The following is a 17,737-nucleotide window of genomic DNA, read 5'->3' as shown; positions in this document are numbered from 1 at the left end:
TTTCATAGGAAGATTGTACAACATTCTTTAACTGCCTAGCCTATCAGTATTTTTGTTTTTCAAGAATTTTCCTTGGGTGTTTTGTATTTGCTATCTCTTCATGTTTGTTTGGGTACGTGGAGTCCAAGTGATATTTTGTGTATGGAAACTGAAGGGTTTACTCTTGGTTACTTTTAGAGATTGATTTATTTACAGTTATTTCTAAGTCCAGCACAGGCTAAGTGCTGAGGTATAGACAGTGGGATACCCTGGGACAGCTCTTCCTTTCCACAGAGGGTAAGGCTGAGGACAAGAAACAGAATCCCAGGACTGTCTGTGATAGTCCAGACAGATCCACTGTAAAGTTGCCTCTAAAATCTGGCAGCCACCAGGTGGGACCAGGATATGATAAGAAAGCAGGGAAAGTTCTTTGTGCTTGACCTAAGTCCATTGCAGTGATACAGCTGGGATTGGGAGGTTTGGAGATTAAGTCCTGGTTACTTCCCTATTGGATTTCCTCCAGTTCCCCCTTACAATATTTTTAATATTTAAATTTTTAATACAATTTTAATAATTAACAATGTTAATTGTCAATAAGTAAAGTAAAATTACATTAAATTCCTCGAGTTGAGATTCTTTTGCCCATGATGTACAGACAACTGATTTGGGGGATTGTTGAATTGCTTTTGCTGTTCTTTAAATCTACGGGGTTTATTTTTACAGCTTTGGTTTTGAACTTTGGAAGCCTAGAGATAAATATAACCCTTGGAAAAAAAAAAAAACAAAAAACCAATAAGCAAAGAGCTGAAAGCTGAAATTTTTATGTGATGATGAGACTTTGGAGAGCAGGCTTTAGGAAAAATTCCTAGTGCTGCGGGGGACACGATAAAATCGCTGGCGTTGGCAGCCCTGCTGCATAGCCTGTCCTTCCTCCCCCCGGCTCCTGCAGCTTTCCTGGCCTGTCCTGGTCGGCTCCTTCAACGGAGCTGCTTTTTACGGTGCGATCTGCTCGGACAAGAGTTCTGCCTGAGGTGCGCTCGTAACGCGCCGCATCCACATTGCTGTCGGAGCACCTAACGCCGAGTGTCCAGCACTGCGAGCGTCCAGCGGCTCGTAGCCAGAGCCGCCTCAGTGGCCAGACGAGCCTTTTTGCGCTCCCCCTGCTGGATGTGGGGGAGCAGGAGCCGTCCCCGCTGGAGCGCTGACGGCTCCCGTCCGTGCCCGCTCCCAGCCCGGCTCCCGGCCGTGCCCGCTCCCAGCCCGGCCGTGCCCGCTCCCAGCCCGGCTGTGCCCCGTGCCCCGGCTCCCAGCCCGGCCGTGCCCGCTCCCAGCCCGGCTGTGCCCCGTGCCCCGGCTCCCGTCCGTGCCCGCTCCCGGCCCGGCTCCCGGCCGGGCACGACGGGGTTCTCGGGGAGCACTCGGTGCTTCCCAGAGCCCGCTCCTGCCGGGCGTGAGCCGGGAAAAGGCTGGGAGTTGTGCAGCATCAGTGACTGTGCCACAGTCGGGCTTGGAACGCACCTGGAAGGCGGCTGAGGCAAGCCAGGTGTAAGGGCTTGCCAGCCGACACTCCTTCTCTGCCATCTGTTGTCATTTTCAGCCGTAGCCCGCTACCCCCGGAGTTAGCCAGATTCTGTTTTGGGGACCCTTCTAGAAAGAGGGCGAGAGAAGGGACCAGGCTTTAAGAAGCTAATGGTATTTTTAGAAGCTGACTGCTGTTCCCAGCAGGAGCCTGTGAAGTGTGTTGGCAGAGCTGGGGCTGGCAGGGGCACGGAGCAGGCTGGGGTGCTGAGGGGGACATTGTACAAGCCCCGAGCAGGTTGTGAGGGAAACCAGGGAGCAGATGCCTGTGGGGACAGTGCCAGTGTCCTTAGAATCCGCTTGGACCTGCTTTATGAAAGGGGTGGGTGGTCAGTAATGTGAATTCACAGAAATGTTAATGGCTAGCCCTTTCATTTTGAGAGATGCTTTATAAAGGAAAGTAGGAGTTGTGGTGCCAGTTTTACAGATGGGCAGAATAAAGCAGAGAGGAGGGGGCCAAAGCTTTGGGTTTGTGTGCTGCAGCAGTGCTGTTTGGGCTGTTTAAACAGCTCTGTTCCTGCCCTCTGCCACCATGGCTGAGCACTCCTGTCGTGGGCCCGCTCCCTGTGTTGTGTTGGCACAGCTGCTGATGAGACAACATGCTGAAGGAAATCGGTTCTCCCATTCCAGCTAACCATGCAGATACACAAATGCACTGTTAGGGTCCAGGTGAGAGGAGTGAGAGGCAAAATTCAAGACTATAGCCTGATCTCACCAAAGTCCAATCCAGCCACCAGTACCCAGGTCTTGGGGCAGGCAAAAAAAACTTTCTCATTTGGAGAAACAAACTAAAATAACTAATTGCAACTTCATTAAAGACCAGTCTACGTTAGCTGAGAAAGTCATGTTAACACATACTAAATTTGAATCAATTAACATGTTTTTCCTGCCTTGCATAAGCAGAAGAAAAACACTGGGGAGAACTTCTGGATGAGAATAAATCTGTTCTGGGTGAAAACATCCAGAGTTCAATGAGGCCTTTAAGCCAACCATTCACACAGACTGTTGTCAATATGTAACTTCTCTAAAATTACCTTTTGTGAGACAAGAAAACCAGCAGCATCCCTGTACAAAGCAGATAGTCCCTTGGTGATACTGGGTGTGTTGGGGTGGGATGACTGTTTCTGAGAAGGTTTTTCAGTCATGTTTTTGTTCTTTGTCAATTACCAGTGAAAATGATAAATATGGCCTCAGAACAAACATTGAATGCAACTAACAAGTTATTTGTAATAACTTGAGACTTTTCTTCTGCATTTTTTTAAGGTCACCTGTGACTTTTGCTTCTTTTCAGTTGTTATGAAAGTGTCTGCTCTCACAGCTGGTTGTTGGGGAGGAACCTGGACTGGTGGCAGATTGTGTGGGGTTTGTTTTGTTGTTTTTTGTTTGTGTTGGTTTTTTTTTTTTTTGTATTTTTTGTTTTTTTTTTTTTAATGGGTTTTTTTTTTTTTTTTTTTTTTTTTTTTTTTTTTTTGTATGGAAGTTATTTGGAAGTCAGTCAAAAGGGAGGCAAAATGTAGTCACTGTGTTACTTTTCTCAATATTTGCTGAGTTTTGGAGCCTGGTAGTATAATGCTGTAAGGACACCTTGTCTGCCTGCTGAAACAGCATGTAACAAAATACAGACTACCCGTAAACATTCCCCCATCTCCCTTTGCAATCTTTCTTTATAATTAAAAAAATATTTCCTAGAAGTTGCAGTGCTGCGCCAGTGTAATCCATAAACTTGTTTTGTTTTGCTGCAGAGAGGATGGTGGTTCTGAGGTTTTTTTGCTGTATTTTCTTAAGCAGCGTTTGGGGGTTGGTTTATCTTTTTTTAATAGCTCTTAGCTCATAACAGTCAGGGAGCACCCTTTATAAAGAAAATAAAAGAGACTTCAGCATGACCTTTAACTGAAAAAAAAATTACCATTTGGATCAGGAAATTTTGATATAAACCTGAACAGAATACTCATTATCTTTTCCTCATTTCATTGTTACAGGCATGAAAACCTGTAATACTTAAACTGCTGGGGGAGTCTCAAAAGCTTGGGAGTGGCAAGAGCTGGACTGGAACCCCAACCCAGCCTCAGATCTGGTCCTCATGGCTTGGTTGTTGGACTCCTAAATGCTCTTAATTTATTTCAGGTCTTTTCACTGAGCTGATTCAAATGCTGCTGTGTTCTGCAGGAGAATGGAAGCATAATGTGTCTGTATTTTTATTGCAGGAAAATGGATCTTGTTATGTGAGGGCATTGAGAAAACAGTCCCCAGCTACTGAGAGGAAGAAGAGCCGGTGGGAAATACTCAGGTAGGAAAGCTGTGTGTATCATCAAGCAGTGAAAACACTTGAGGGCCTTCATTCTTTGTCCAGACACTGTGTCATGTTTGATGCTTGAATGGCTGATCTGGTCACTATTATAGTTTATTTGTTGTTTTAAGAAGCAGCCCTGTTTGGTCAATTGATTGCAACAACAAAACACTGCAAGCAAAGCCCTCAGCATAAACATTCCTCAGGCTATCCCTGGTACAGTATTGATCCTGATGCAGAATACAAACAAATTGCTCTTTGCATGAGCCATTCGAGCTATAAAACACAGCAATAATATGTTCTACTTGCTGCCAATAAATGTGCATTTATAATAAACTAAGCAGAAATCCCTGAGTAGAAGTGAACAGTAGTTTCAATAATGTGTTCAATATCTTAATGTCTAGCTGTTTTACAGAATTTTTTAAAAAAGCACAGTGGGCACTCCAGGGTTTCTGTTTCCTCCTTCACTTAAGAAAAATAATCTTTGCAGACTTGTTCTGTTGCTGCTTTTCCATTGCTTTTGGGGTTTTTTTAGATATTTTAAAAGCCATGGGTAAGCTCATCTCTGCCTTATTTTTGGTGTAGTTCAGTGCTCCTCAAGAATTTGGCCTACATCTTAATTTTCTTGTGGACCAGCTGCCTCTCCTTACCCTGTTGTGTGGGTCATCTCCATTTGTACTCCTTGTCATATTCCAGTGGCATTTCCATATATTGGGAAATAGCACTAAAGATACTTTCATGCATTAGTAGTTGTTTTGAATGCAGGGGGGGAGTCAGTGCCTTGTGGCCATCACCACTGAGGATGCATAACCCCTTTCCAAAAAGGAAAAATGTGACTGATCAGCAGAATATAGATTTTTTTTTTTTTTAAATCTGCTTTACCATGCTCATATAATCCACCTCATCCATGTTTTCAGTGTTCCACTTTGATGAGTTACAGACAGTGAACCTCAAGGCATTTCTTGATGAACATTTCTGTCTGCTCTCAGCCTTGAAAAACTCAACCTTTTCAAGAGCTGTATGGAAGAAAAATGTGTAAGACTAATATTTATAGGCTGAAAGAGAAGGGAAAGGAAAGACTGAAGTGTAAAACTTGCTTCCAGCAGAAATGCCATCCCTCTTTTACCTCTGATAATTAGAAGCATTTCTGACATGGTTACAGAGCAAGTTAGTGGTGAGTGGCTGCTGTTTGCTGTGCATTTCTACTGCAGGACTGTTTTCCTTCCCCATGCTTTCTTCTATGCTGTTTTCAGACAACCACAAATTTCTGATACTCACATATTACATTATGATTCATCAGTACTCCTGCATTTCAGTTACTTCCAAGTATGTGCACATGATTGTAAAAATGCAAGGCTGTGATTCAGGTTTAGATTTTGAGTATTTTTTATTCATAATGTTTAGCAAAGCTTGTTTGCATAAATCCTTTCATTAATAGTGCTCGCTGAAATAATCCTGAAAGACAAGAATAGGGAGAGGTTGTAAATGCCATATTTTTTGCCAGGAAAAGATCATGGCTATATTAAGAAATACAGCAGTACTGATTTTAACTCTAATAGAAGATTTAGAGAACATTACAAGATAGTTTTTAGAGGCAAGTTAAATGGTATACTGTATTTAATGGTCCCTGAATATTGGTCTAAGATGCTGGTCTTAGATAATAAAAATGTATGTGCAGGCATAGAAATGCAGCAAATAAATAACAAAGGGAAAAACAATACCAAACCCCACTACATAAAGAAACACTCTGTTTTTAAAACTGTACTCTTGAAAATTTCCTGGAGATTTCCCTAGACTTTGATCTTCATTTTCAAAAAGAAAATAAAAATCACTTTTCTGTACCATAAGGAAACTTGGGAAAGAGCTTCCTTGCTGTGCCTTTGGGTCATGTGGCCTCTCTGCTGTAGAGCTGGAATGTTTGCCATGGTATTTCCGGAGGCTTCATAAACACACAGAAAAAACAGTGGGGGTTAGGAGGATTTTAAAAAAATTGCTGGATTTTCCCCCCCAATCCTTTTTATTTCTTTCTGACAGCCTAAATTAATTGCACTTTAAATGTAGGGTTCTTTTAGGAATTCAGAAGAGTTTTTATTTTATTAATGAATTTTAAGGACTGAGTTAAAATATTTAATAATTTTTTAATTGCTAAACTTGTCTGGAATTATTTCTTACTAGATATAATACCTGGCAACCTACATATTAAGCCTGGCTCTTATTTAGACGGTCTTAATGGTTTACTTTTGGCATGTGTCACTGTGAGTGGCGTTCAGTAATCTGACTTGATAGCTGTCATCTTGCAAGGCAGAGTAATGCAAACAAAAGATGAGCACTCAGACAAGGTTACAGTGAAGAGCCATTTCCTAAGTCCTGCTGTGGTGGCGTAGAATCCCCAAGTCAAATCAGAAAAGCACAGAATTAGTTCTGGCTCCTGGGATATGAGGGATAAGATTATGCAAACCTCTTCCATCTAACTGTGGGAATAGTACGTGCTCCTTTTCAGACTTTGCAAACACCAGTTTAAACTGGGATTATGAGGACCTCTGCGTGTCCCCAATGCCATGGATGTGTTGTGTCTTAGTGGCAAGGGGGGCTGAAGGGACCCTGCAGTCCCTCCTGCAGCCTGGGCTGGCAGAGCTGCATCTCCTCCTCCCTTCCCCTCCAGCCGAGCTGCCTGTTGAACAAGGACAGGGAATGTATCTGCTTAAAAATAGCCTGGCAAAATCGGGGCGGGAGGGGCAGGATGAATGGGCTATTTTTAGCGGAACCGAGTGGGTTCTGTGCCCAGCACCGTGAGGCTGTGCTGGCACTCCCCGCAGGGTGGGGAGGACAGAGCGGAGGGAGCACAGATAGGAGAGAGGAGCTGCTGCCTGTGGAACACCCCAGCAGCCAGCCGGTGTCTACATGGGGCTGCCCTGGACGTGGCCAGTGGGAGCTGTATTACCGTGTCAAGACAGGCTTGTTGCTGAGTCTGACTATTAGAAGTTACTAAAAGGCAGCGTAGTTTGTCTTTGAGCTTGCCTTTTAAGTATGAGGCAGTGGAGTTGGTTTTTTCCCAACTTCAGGAAAACTGGCTTGCTGAGGAAGACCATGGGTAGATCTGGAATTGAGCAAGGGCTTGGATTCTGCACTTTGACAGGGCTTCTTCACTCCTTTCTCCTGTCCCCTACTGAACTTTCTGAATTCTCTCTTTAAGTGTGACTAATTATTGAATTATATTCTCCTAGTGTTGAAGCTTCTGAAGTCTAGAATCATTTATGTTAAAAAAGTATGTTTTATGTTTTGCTCCAATTAATTTTGTGATGTCTGATTGCCACAGATTGTCACATTGTCTGACTCCTACTCCACTGGTTTCTAGCTAGAGCAGTTGATTGAGAAGGGAATAGGATGAAGCTAAGGAGTTGTTCTGAAGTTATTCTACTGTGATTTGTAGGGAAAAGCATAGTTTCAAATGTTGACTTAAATATAAATGCTCTGATATGTATGTCATCTTTTGTAAAAGTAAGCCATGACTCCAAAGGTAAACTGTGTTTTAATTTGAGTTTATCTGCTTGTGTATGTGGGGTTTTTTCCCAGGTGGACACATAGATATGTGCATAGCTTAGTGAAATGTTGGTAACTTCTTGCTTGAGTTGTCTTCAGTGCTGTACTTTTTAGTAAAATGCTGTAGCACCCCAAGTTTCAGGTGTAAAATTCCACCTATTTAGGTAGCAGAAATAGTGTACAAGAGGTTCCTTTTTTTTTTCTCTCTGTTTTTTTTTTTTTTTTGAGATGTTTCTGTCTCATTCCTTAGGCTATTTCACTGGTTTGTCACTTTATCCCTGTCTGAGACAGTGCAAAGACTTTTTTTGTTGGTAATGATACTATGTATATCTGAATAATATTTTTCATGCCCTTTGGCTTTGCCCCTTCCCATCTAAGGATTCCCAAGCCTTCCTAAAGAAACTTTTATTTAGGCAGGCCAAGAGGAGTCATGGTTGAAACTTGCTCTCAAAAGCTCTCTGCTCCTAATGGCCTTTGACAGTGGTTGGGAAAGCTGTCACTTCAACATAGTGGAAAGCAACCAAAGTAAATTATATTTTTAATGAAGGATTTTCTATCTGGATGAATTGATACTGGCAGGACTGTATTAGTTAAAAATAGAAGAACCTTCTGCAGACACATTGCAATCTATCCTGGTCTGACTTTGTCTAAACAAAAAGCAATGTACATATAGTGAGTATAGACAGGTCTTTTAGTCTGAGGTACTTCCTTTGGCAGATGGCTTCTGATTCTTTTCTCTTTTTATTTTTTTTTAAAGTAAGTATTGTTTTGAAGGGAGACCAAATAAAATCAGTGTTCAAGGATTCTGTTTATCATGTCACTGCGTGGGAGATTGGTGTGTCCTGTACTAGACCTACTTTAAGGGGATATATCCAAGATTCTTATGGCCTTATAAAGGATGCTAACTTGCATTCCTCTCTGCAAAGAAGTATTTCCAAAAGAAATAATACTCAGATTGAGTATTTATTTTTGTTCAATACAAAAGTATTCAGAGCTAACTGGCAAATATTTTACTTCTCTACCTTCTCTTTCTCCCTTAACCGTGTTTATCTCCTCAGTGTTTTCTTCTGACTATTAGAAATGTGTTCTTTTAGGGTGTTTCAGTTCAAATTTATAAGCCAAGATTTTCTATATTTTCACTGAATGTGTGTGTAAGTAAAGGGACTGAATAGTTATTTGACTTTTATATCCTGCAGGTATGTATACTCTATATTTTAGATATATTAGTTGTGTGTGTAAATTGAGATCCTGTTTCAGAACAGTTGTTGCTGTATTAACAGTGGTTAATGATTATATATGTATTTTTAAATTACAAAAAAATCTAAATGAGGTTAAATTAACCTGCAATAATCACACAGTTGCATATTTTTAATGTTTCATATCAAATAGTATTTAATTGCATTTCTCTATTTCACCTTTCTGAAGTTAGTAAGTTCAAGGTACAGCTGGTTTTTCACACATTTTATTAGGCCTTGATATTTCTGACAGCATAGCTTTCTTTTTCAGGCCTTCAAGTGGGAAAAGAGAGAGAAAATTATTTCCTTTTCAAGACAAAAGAACAGTACAAGTGTAATCTCAGATCTCAGTTTTTCTTTTGTCTGTGTCTCTTAACCTGGTGTGATTAATTTGGTTTGATTTGGTCATGTTTTTAGAAGCTCATGAAAGGATAGGGAAAAGGGAAGAAAAACACTCCTTTGAAGCAAGTATCAGTGATTCAAATGCTGCCTTGAATCATGAAGATATATATGACTGAGATCTGTGTTACTGGAGTGTGAGAAATTCTGTGTGAAATGCCAGCAGGTGTATAGCCCAAACTGATGATCAGGCAAGGGACAGGGACAGATATATAAACTGCTGGTACTCTGCTGAGAATTTGCAGTCTTCACCACAGATCAAACTAAGCCTTTTCAAAGAAAATACTTCAAGCCAGCAAATCATGGAAAGCCTCCATACACACAATGTAATCTAAACATCTCAGAAGTCAAACTGAACCTAGTTAATCTTCAGAATCTGAATCTGTGGAGGAGTGTGTCTGCCACACCTTGTGGGGTCCCTTCTCTCTCTTGCTTGTACCTGTCCCTTACATCAGGAAGCTCAAACTGAAAGCTAAAAATACTCCTTTATAGAAGAGTGGGAGGAAAAAGAAAACAGCCATGAGCACCACCAAAGATACTGAGTGTTTGCTACAGAACAGTCTGTTGACAGTGATGCAACAAAATAATTATGTGTTGAATAAGGTGTTTTCTTTGTTGCCTTTGTTTGGGGGCCTTCAATGGAATTTCCTCTAGCCTATGTGCTCTCTTACTGGATGGGCAGAAGCTCACTAGCTTGTATAGGTTTTGCTCTGAATTTATAAGTTTCTGATACTACTGCTGCCAACCACTAGACTGTCACTGCTCATTTAATAAAAACTATGGCACCAGGGGAGCATTGGTTTTTTGGGTCCCAATTTGATAACAGATTTTCTTCTCTGAGCACATTCCTCTTCTGGACTGTTCTAGAATGTCCACCCAAAATAGTGAATTCTTTGTTGGTGGGAGCACCTGTGCAGAGCTATTTTAACATCTACAGTAAGGTAATGGTTTTTGGTCATTATTCTCTGGACCTATAGAAGCCAGAAGTGGAGTGCTTTTAATCAGTCTGTAGAGTCTTACAGTGCTTTGCTCTGCCTTTCCCTCACCTTTCCCTTTGACCTTTTTGTTGCCTGGTGCTTTTGTTCTTATACTGCCTCAGAAGTTCTCACCTGGAGTCCCCTGTTTCCTCCATCTGCTCACAGTGCCCAGAGTATGAAAGTATGGTGCTTGCAGCAGAGGGTGTACCCCAAGAGAAGATGTACTTACACCATGTCTTGTGGATAGATATGAGCTTGATGTGCTTGCCTTCAGCTGCCCACATTTTGTGTGGAGCCAAAGCAGAAGCCCCATTTCCATTGTCCACATTGAGCTGAGCTCGAGCTAATAAGCTCGGTCTCTTGGCAGGATGTGTTAGATCAGGCTTACTGCTGTGCTAATTGTGCTTACACAGCTTCCAGTTTGGAGCTGGCTCATTTACAGCTGGCTTGGATGGTGGCCAAGAAGGCTCGCCTCTGCCTGCAGTATGCCATGTAGACATACACACATCCAGCACTTGAACATGTCTGTCAATAGCAGGAAATTATATTTGGAGGGAGGGGAAAATCTTTGGCCTGGCTGCAAGTGTAAACAAGGACAGTATTAATGAATGAGGAAGTAGGTAACAGTTTTAATAAGGAGAAAGTTTGACTATTCCTAATTTAGACTCATTGCCACAAGTTGTTTTCAGCCTGTGTGTTTGGCCCTATCTTGTTCCTCATTTACCACTGGTTTTGAGGGGGTTTTAGTTTGGGAGTTTTTTTCAATATATCTTAGGAACACTTCCCAGATTTAAGAAACCTCATTGTAGAAGTGAGCAGCCTGGTATTTTAACTAAGAAACAGCAACTAATCTAAACACAATGTAAAAAAAATGGGCAAACATTCAGAGGATAGAAACTTGCTTTTATGATTAGCCCATCCAATGTGTTTTGTCTTCCCTTACTTCATAAGTTAGCAAGTTATTGTGTACACTGGCTCTAATGCAGTGTCAAGGATTGGCCCCTCTTAGTGTTGAAGTGCTGTAGTTACCTAAAAGTACAGGATACTCACTAGTAACTGGAATTATTCAGGAAGAAGAAACCCAGAGCTGCAAAAAGTTCAAGTTTGTTTATTTAGGTTTGAAAAGCTAGAGCTCAGAATGACTTGAAAGCCACATCCTCAACTGGCAAAGATCATTTTCATCAGTTACCAGCAGTTGCATCATTCACTACATCGAGAAAATGTCCCCTCAATTATTATGAAATCTTCTGTCTGTGGAGGAGGGTGGTGGTAGATGGGAAAACAGGAGTGTGTATGTATATAAATATAGAGAAAACTGGGCTAGTCTCTTATTTATTGTTAAATAAAAAAATGATTCATCAGCCACATTGCTATGAATTCTCTTAATATTTAAGCCCATTTTTCTCAAATTATTTTTTAGTCACAAACATCCATGCATCACTGCGTTAACTTGCTTGACAGTTTAGAGGCCACTTCTCCTTTTAAGCAAGCCTTGAAGAGACAGTAACAACCTTCTAGTTCTAAAATCACTGTTATTAAAACAACCAGAGGAATGTGTCTCTGCAAAGGCAGAGTTGAATAATGGTTTAGCTCCCAGAATTAATTTGAAATTTCAGCAGCACTAAGTAATATTTTAGTGGCAGTATAATCCTGTACATTACATATTAAGTCTGCAGACTGCACTGCCAGAGGAAGAACCCTGCAGTATTTAAGTGACACTGTAACACCATGGTATTATATTCAGGTCATTAGGGGGCATTTTACAGGATTGAAGTTGTCTGGTGGAATGTCAAGGGTGAATCGTATATTCTCTGTTTCTTTGCCTCTCCAAATATGTAGATTAGGGGTTTAAAAAAAACATAAATGGCATGTTGGTCAGCAGTGTTCCTCCCCTGTCTCAGCCCAGTGTATCACCTGTGCACCACTTGCATGGCCAGCAAACACTGGGAGGGGAAGGGGAGTAACAGATACAGATGGCTCAAAGGGCTGGTGGGAGAGCACTGCACTGAGGGTTGGGGGGTTTTCTGTGTGAAGCACAGCAGCTGATAGATAAGCATAAACTCAAGTATTTGGCTTTTGTGTAAGGTGTCAGCGGGTGTCCAGAATGATGGGAAGTTCTGAGCTCCAAGGTGGGTGTTTCCAGAGCAGATCCCTAACACTAAGAGGCAGGGGCACTCTTGTGGTTGAATGTACTAAAGGAGATGAATGCCTCTCTCCCCTTTGTGCTTTAGAAATTCCTGCTAAATTCATGTGTGTGGCCCATCATAATGATTTTGATACCTCTTTTCAAATGTAGTCATCATTCAGACAGCTCTGGTTGAATTTAGAGAGTGTATTTAGGCTGTGAACAGCAATGTGTTCTCATTGCTGCCTCTGGCAGAAGTTGCTGCCATTCAAATCTGCTAGCTAGATAGTTCACATGATTATTCTGTGCACCATTAGAGACAAACTGGGCTGGGTTAGTTTAAGCATGTAAATAGTAGCTTTGGATCATTCTTTCTGCAAGAAACCGATAATCATCACACAAGTAGCCTGGCTGTCTAATAGCAAATTTCACCACATCAGTCTTACCTCGTTTTTCCTTCTCTTTGTTTAAACTACAGCTTTTGGGGTGATTTGTTAAAAATAAAAGCAGTGATAGAAAAGGATCACTGACAACAAGTGAGGTTGAAATGATGTTTAACTTCCAGTGCTGGGAATGACAGTGCTGATTGGTCAGGGATTCCATAACATTTTTAGATAACAAAATGGCCATCATACAAATGGGGTGCATGGCTGTGACCTTTCTGTGCTCCAAGTGGTTGAGGGGGGAAACCCAGCAACAGTTTGTTTAATTGAAGAGTTTTGTTTTCTCTGATCTAGACGATGGGCCAATTTGTTATAAGGTAATACCTGTTTTCTTCTTGCTGCACTCCATGTGATGGGAAATATTTAGAAAAATCTCATGGGCAAGAGGTGTGCCTGTCTGCTACAAAAGGAGTGGTGAGGATACTGGACAACTGGACATTATTTTTACAGATCTTTCCTGTAAACTATAAGTAAGATAGCATTAAAATCCTACTAGGGAGTGGAGGCAAGGCTGGTATTTGTAGAGAAGTGCTGGCCAAGGGGAGAATTGCCTTACCTGGCAGAACTGCTGCTGTAGGAGGCTGTGAAGGCAGATCACCAGGTTAAACACGGCTATGGACCAAAGCCCATGAGCAGACATGAAGGGAACCACATGCTGCTCCTGCTGCTGTCTCACTGTAGGTGCTGGGCAGTAAAGGCAGTGAACTACAGACAGTAGCTGGGCTCGTGTACCCTGCCTACATAAATATCTTCTGCTCAGAATACCCAGTTAGAGGGATGACTGGCTTAACCCACAAGAGAATGTTTTCTGTTCCTACTGCTTTCATGTATGTAAAAATACTCCAAATACTATTCACTATATTTTAAATTAATTCAATACCCTCTGCCTCTGCTTCCTTTTTTTTTTTTTTCCATGAGAAAAAACTAAACTTTTATTTCCATATATATAGGCTGCTTTCACAGAGGATAAAGTTTCAGTTTAGATTTTGAGTACTGTTCTCCCTTGATCCTGATTTTGCTTTGGTTGTCACCAGCTTTTGTTTTATAATATGTATCAGGAAGCCAGTTCTGTCCAACCATTTCTACTGGGTATTTTTTCAAGTTAAAGGCAGTGAGTTTTCCTGAAAAATGTCCATATACAAAGAACTCCCCAGGGTGTGTGTCTAGTGATCTGTGCAGTTAGCAGTTAGTCCTGTGAGCTGTCATTTTACAGTAAAAATAGAAAATGTTAAATATTGATTACGTATGCAAGTACAAGAAATGTACATCTGTATACTAGCCCTCCAGAAGCTTGTAGATAAAAATAGATTTCAGTCACATTTTTCCTTTTAATGTGCCACAACAAGTGAGTTTTGGTCTTGAGGAAGTATGGGTGAAGCAATAAGGTTATAAACTTGTGAAGAGAACTTTATTCCAGCTATTTAGTTACATGAATTAACATGGAAATTTTCTGGGACTTTTCCTAAGTAAGGGGCACGTACTACTTATCATGGTGCAGCAGTGAGCAATACCATAAAGTTTGGAACAGGAGAGATCTTTGTTGTTTATCAAATGCATGCTGTGTTCCAGGTATTGTAGTTTATGCATGCTAGAAATATACAGTGGTCTGATGCTTGTGTTACTGTTCCACTTGTACTGCTTTTTCCATGCATTTGTTGATGCACTAGGTAACTCAACATCTGCTTTTTTCAGCTGAAATAATCCTGCTGCTCTCACTGATGGCACACAGCTAAAGCCTGTTTTCCTTCCATCTCACTGAAGGTAAACATCTGGAAGAGAGGCTTCACTGTTCTTGGCCATTGAATCTGTTGTGACTTTTTTTGATTGCTATCAGTTTGAAGCATTGCCAGATACTGTTTTGATCCAGAAACTTGCCAAATCAACCTATGCCTCTAGCTTCTTCTAAGGGCTGGTCATGGAAATAGGAAGATTGTAGGACAAGCCACATTATCTTATGAGATGATGTGTATATGATAAGTTCTGAATAATTACACAATAATCAGTCAGCAACCTGTTATGTTCCTCAGTAGGGAACCTCAGTAATAATGTCTGGCAAAAACAGAACTTTCCTTTTAGCAGCCTTACCGAAGTATTTTTAAGTATTGTCAGTGTTTATTTAAAATTGAACTGATATCAGGTACACTTTACAATTCTTTGTAAAATGAAAATTCTTTGTTCTGAATGCATCTTAATAATGAATTGAAGGTATTTTAGAAATAGGGTTTGTGATGGAGTTTCATTTCAATGTTTATTCCCTTCACCCACAGTGTGATGCAGGACTGTAGATACTAATCTCAAATTATATCTTATTAAAAAATTTGAGTAATAACCACCTCGTTCTTTGACCTTTTGAGTTTATGTGTGAAATCAGGGAATCAACTACATTTTCTCCTTTTCTTGCCAAAATGTAGCTTGACTTCTGCAAACAGTCGAATGGAGTGGATTCATTTTTAATAGTGGTATAAGAATGTATCCATGATAATATGCAGAACTTTAGGGAGGGTTTTGCTTTGTTCAGTAGCTGGAAATATTTCTTTGGATATGAATACATCCAAACCCAGTTTACCACTTGTAACACGAATATACTATACAAGCTACCAGAATATTTGTAGCTGTAATGCTTTCTGATGGATGGGCTGTACTTTGCAGTATGTCTGCTTTCTTCCTTTTGTAAGCTTGCAGTTGATTCATTTTTGCACAATGTGCATTCACACATACACACACAAAGCGCATTATGAGCCTGGAGCTTCAGGCTAAATGTGTGAGCCCAGGTGTCATATTTCTAATGCCCTTTGCGTGAAATGTGAAGTAATTGCTCAAGTAGAAACTGTATGTATGTTTATGAAAAGTGAAGTACAGGCACAGTCTGCTATTTCAAGTGTCTTATGAAAATGTCTGTGTAGTAAGGCCATGCTGTCTTCAAAACAAACATCTTATGTTCTTGAACATCAGACTTCTCAGTCCTGAAAATGAAGTGAATGACAGAATACCTGAAATATCTCCATATGTGTTTATATTTAGTAGATCTAAAACCACTTACACCAAGGTAACTTACTGCAAAGGAGAAACACCTGCTGAAATTAATTTTCATGAGTAGATGGCTTTCTTAAGTTTTTTGTGTTGTGAGGCCTCCTAGCCAAGAGGGGAAGAAAGATACACGTATGCTGGTCTGTTAAATAAGTAAAACAAGTTGATTGTGGGTACATAAATACGAGTGACAAAGAGATGATGTAAGGAGAGCAAAAAGCATTCTTGCACAAAGAACAGTGGATAGTGCCTAACTCTCCATCATGATCCCAAACGCGAGAAAAATCAAAGACTTTTTTCTTACTGGAGAGACTGAAAGAAGGTCAAGTTCAAAAATAGCTTCGGGTCAAAAAGGAGGGAGGAGAAAGAGACAGTATAGTCACTGAGATGAGTGACTTCAGATAACATTTGAGTGTCTGAGATGTCATTGAGAGAACTGCTGCTGAGGAAGAGGCTTGCTGTAGCTGATATTTTCAGTGTAGAGACACATGATATCACTACCAGAAATGGGCTGCTTCAGGTGCAAGTTCTCATTGTACCCTGTTATTGGTCTCTATTGATCCTCCATTTCCATGTGTGTGATGCTGGGACTTCTGAGGCATTAGTTGTCTTGTGGCAATATTCCAAGCCATTCTATAAATCCTTCCTCATGAGTTATAGAGGAAAAAGAAACTGCCCTGTTCCTTAACTGGGTAAGACTTCTAGGAAAACAGTGAGGGCTTTTGTGTAGTTTAGCCTTCTTGTCCTCAGCTGTTTACTCACTTACACAGCTATAAATTGACATAAATGCTAGATGTATGTTCTAATCCTTATCATCACTGTAACACCTGGAAGTCATGACTTTTGAAGCACGTGTAGCAGCAAAAATGGTTTAATGTTGCTGAAACTTCTTTCCTATATGCATTAAAATTTCATATGGTGGTGGATTTAATCTGAGACTTGTGTACAAGTACTTTGACTAAATACTCTGTGTTTAGAAACATTGTAGGATCTAATATGCCAAGGAGGAAGGATATATTTAATTTTATTCAAAAACTTCTAAACAGATTGAGTCCCTGATAATCTTAGCAGCTGATACCTGTAGTTAGATTTTGAGGAAGTAAGCATCTTCTACTGGCATCTCAATATTTTAACTATAGTTTTTAATTTTTTTTTTTAAAGTAAGGCATAATACTATCAAATGAGATAAGAGTTTGAAAACCCCCGCTCAATAAACTGATATGTTCTTCAGGAAATTGATGATATATCAAAAGCTGTTTCTTCAGATAGCAATCACTAGCTTAGCTTCCCAAAATGAATGTGAAATACAAACACTGAGAGAAGGCTGTGTGTGCTTATAATGGTGCTGGTTTTGTGTACGGTGTTCTTGGCTTATCTTGAGAGGGGTTCTGACACACAACAAAACTGATGCAAGCTGTTTTAGCCACCAGTACTTTCTTCTGACCTTAAGGATTTCTTGGCTTATGTGTATGAAATCAATTTGAAGAAGTTTTGATATTTTCTTCTCTCCTACTTGTTTTCTGATTTTTTCTCTTTGTTTTAATGATGAAATATACTGGATGAAAAGAGATCCTCCAATTAAAAGATAAGCTATATATTTAAAATCAAGCATATTCTCCCATAGAGGAATTAAACTATGAATAAATGTCTTTTGGATCAGTCTTTCTAAACAGGGCAGAGAAAGATATATCTGTTGTGATGGCAGTGGTGTTTGTTTCCTTTTTTCTTTTGGAATAGCTGAATGTTTTCTTCAAATAATATATTTTATGGCTAATATGGAAGTCTTTGCCACTGCTGTGAAAATGAAGTGGTGCCCACTGGACCAAGCAGTATCTTGCATTGAAGTCTCTTAGTAGAAGGAGTAGTGAGACACACACGCCTGATCCATGTGGGGTTTGTGTGTAAAAGATGATCTCTCTTGAAAAGGAGCAGGTCTGTTTAAACTGGAAGTCACTGTTGTAAAGAGTGCTCTTCATTCTCAGGGAGTGAGGCATGTTGCTGTCCCACTCAGTGGGACCCCAGAGGTCAGCCTGAACCCAAGACATCCACTGGGAAACATGAAAGCTTTGGGGTTAACTTCAGGTTTTCAGATGTGGGTGAATGTGGTTTGGTCAGTCAGTGTACTTGTGTTTTCCAACCCTGTTGAG

The 17,737-nt window shown here is 40.5% G+C and overlaps 1 protein-coding gene across 8 annotated transcripts in view; it reads left to right on the top strand.

The window, feature by feature from the left end:
• Positions 1–17,737, top strand: part of ZMIZ1 (zinc finger MIZ-type containing 1) — a 334,693-nt gene that overhangs the window by 113,703 nt on the left and 203,253 nt on the right. For all 8 annotated transcript variants that reach the window (XM_079311881.1, XM_079311887.1, XM_079311882.1 and 5 more), the window contains one exon: positions 3,762–3,844. The gene's annotated coding sequence lies outside the window, so the exon portion shown is untranslated. The remainder of the gene's footprint in view (positions 1–3,761; positions 3,845–17,737) is intronic.

The sequence above is a fragment of the Erithacus rubecula genome (assembly GCF_903797595.1).
Source record: "Erithacus rubecula genome assembly, chromosome: 9".
Taxonomy (NCBI): domain Eukaryota; kingdom Metazoa; phylum Chordata; class Aves; order Passeriformes; family Muscicapidae; genus Erithacus; species Erithacus rubecula.
This window is presented reverse-complemented; position numbering and strand designations above follow the sequence as displayed.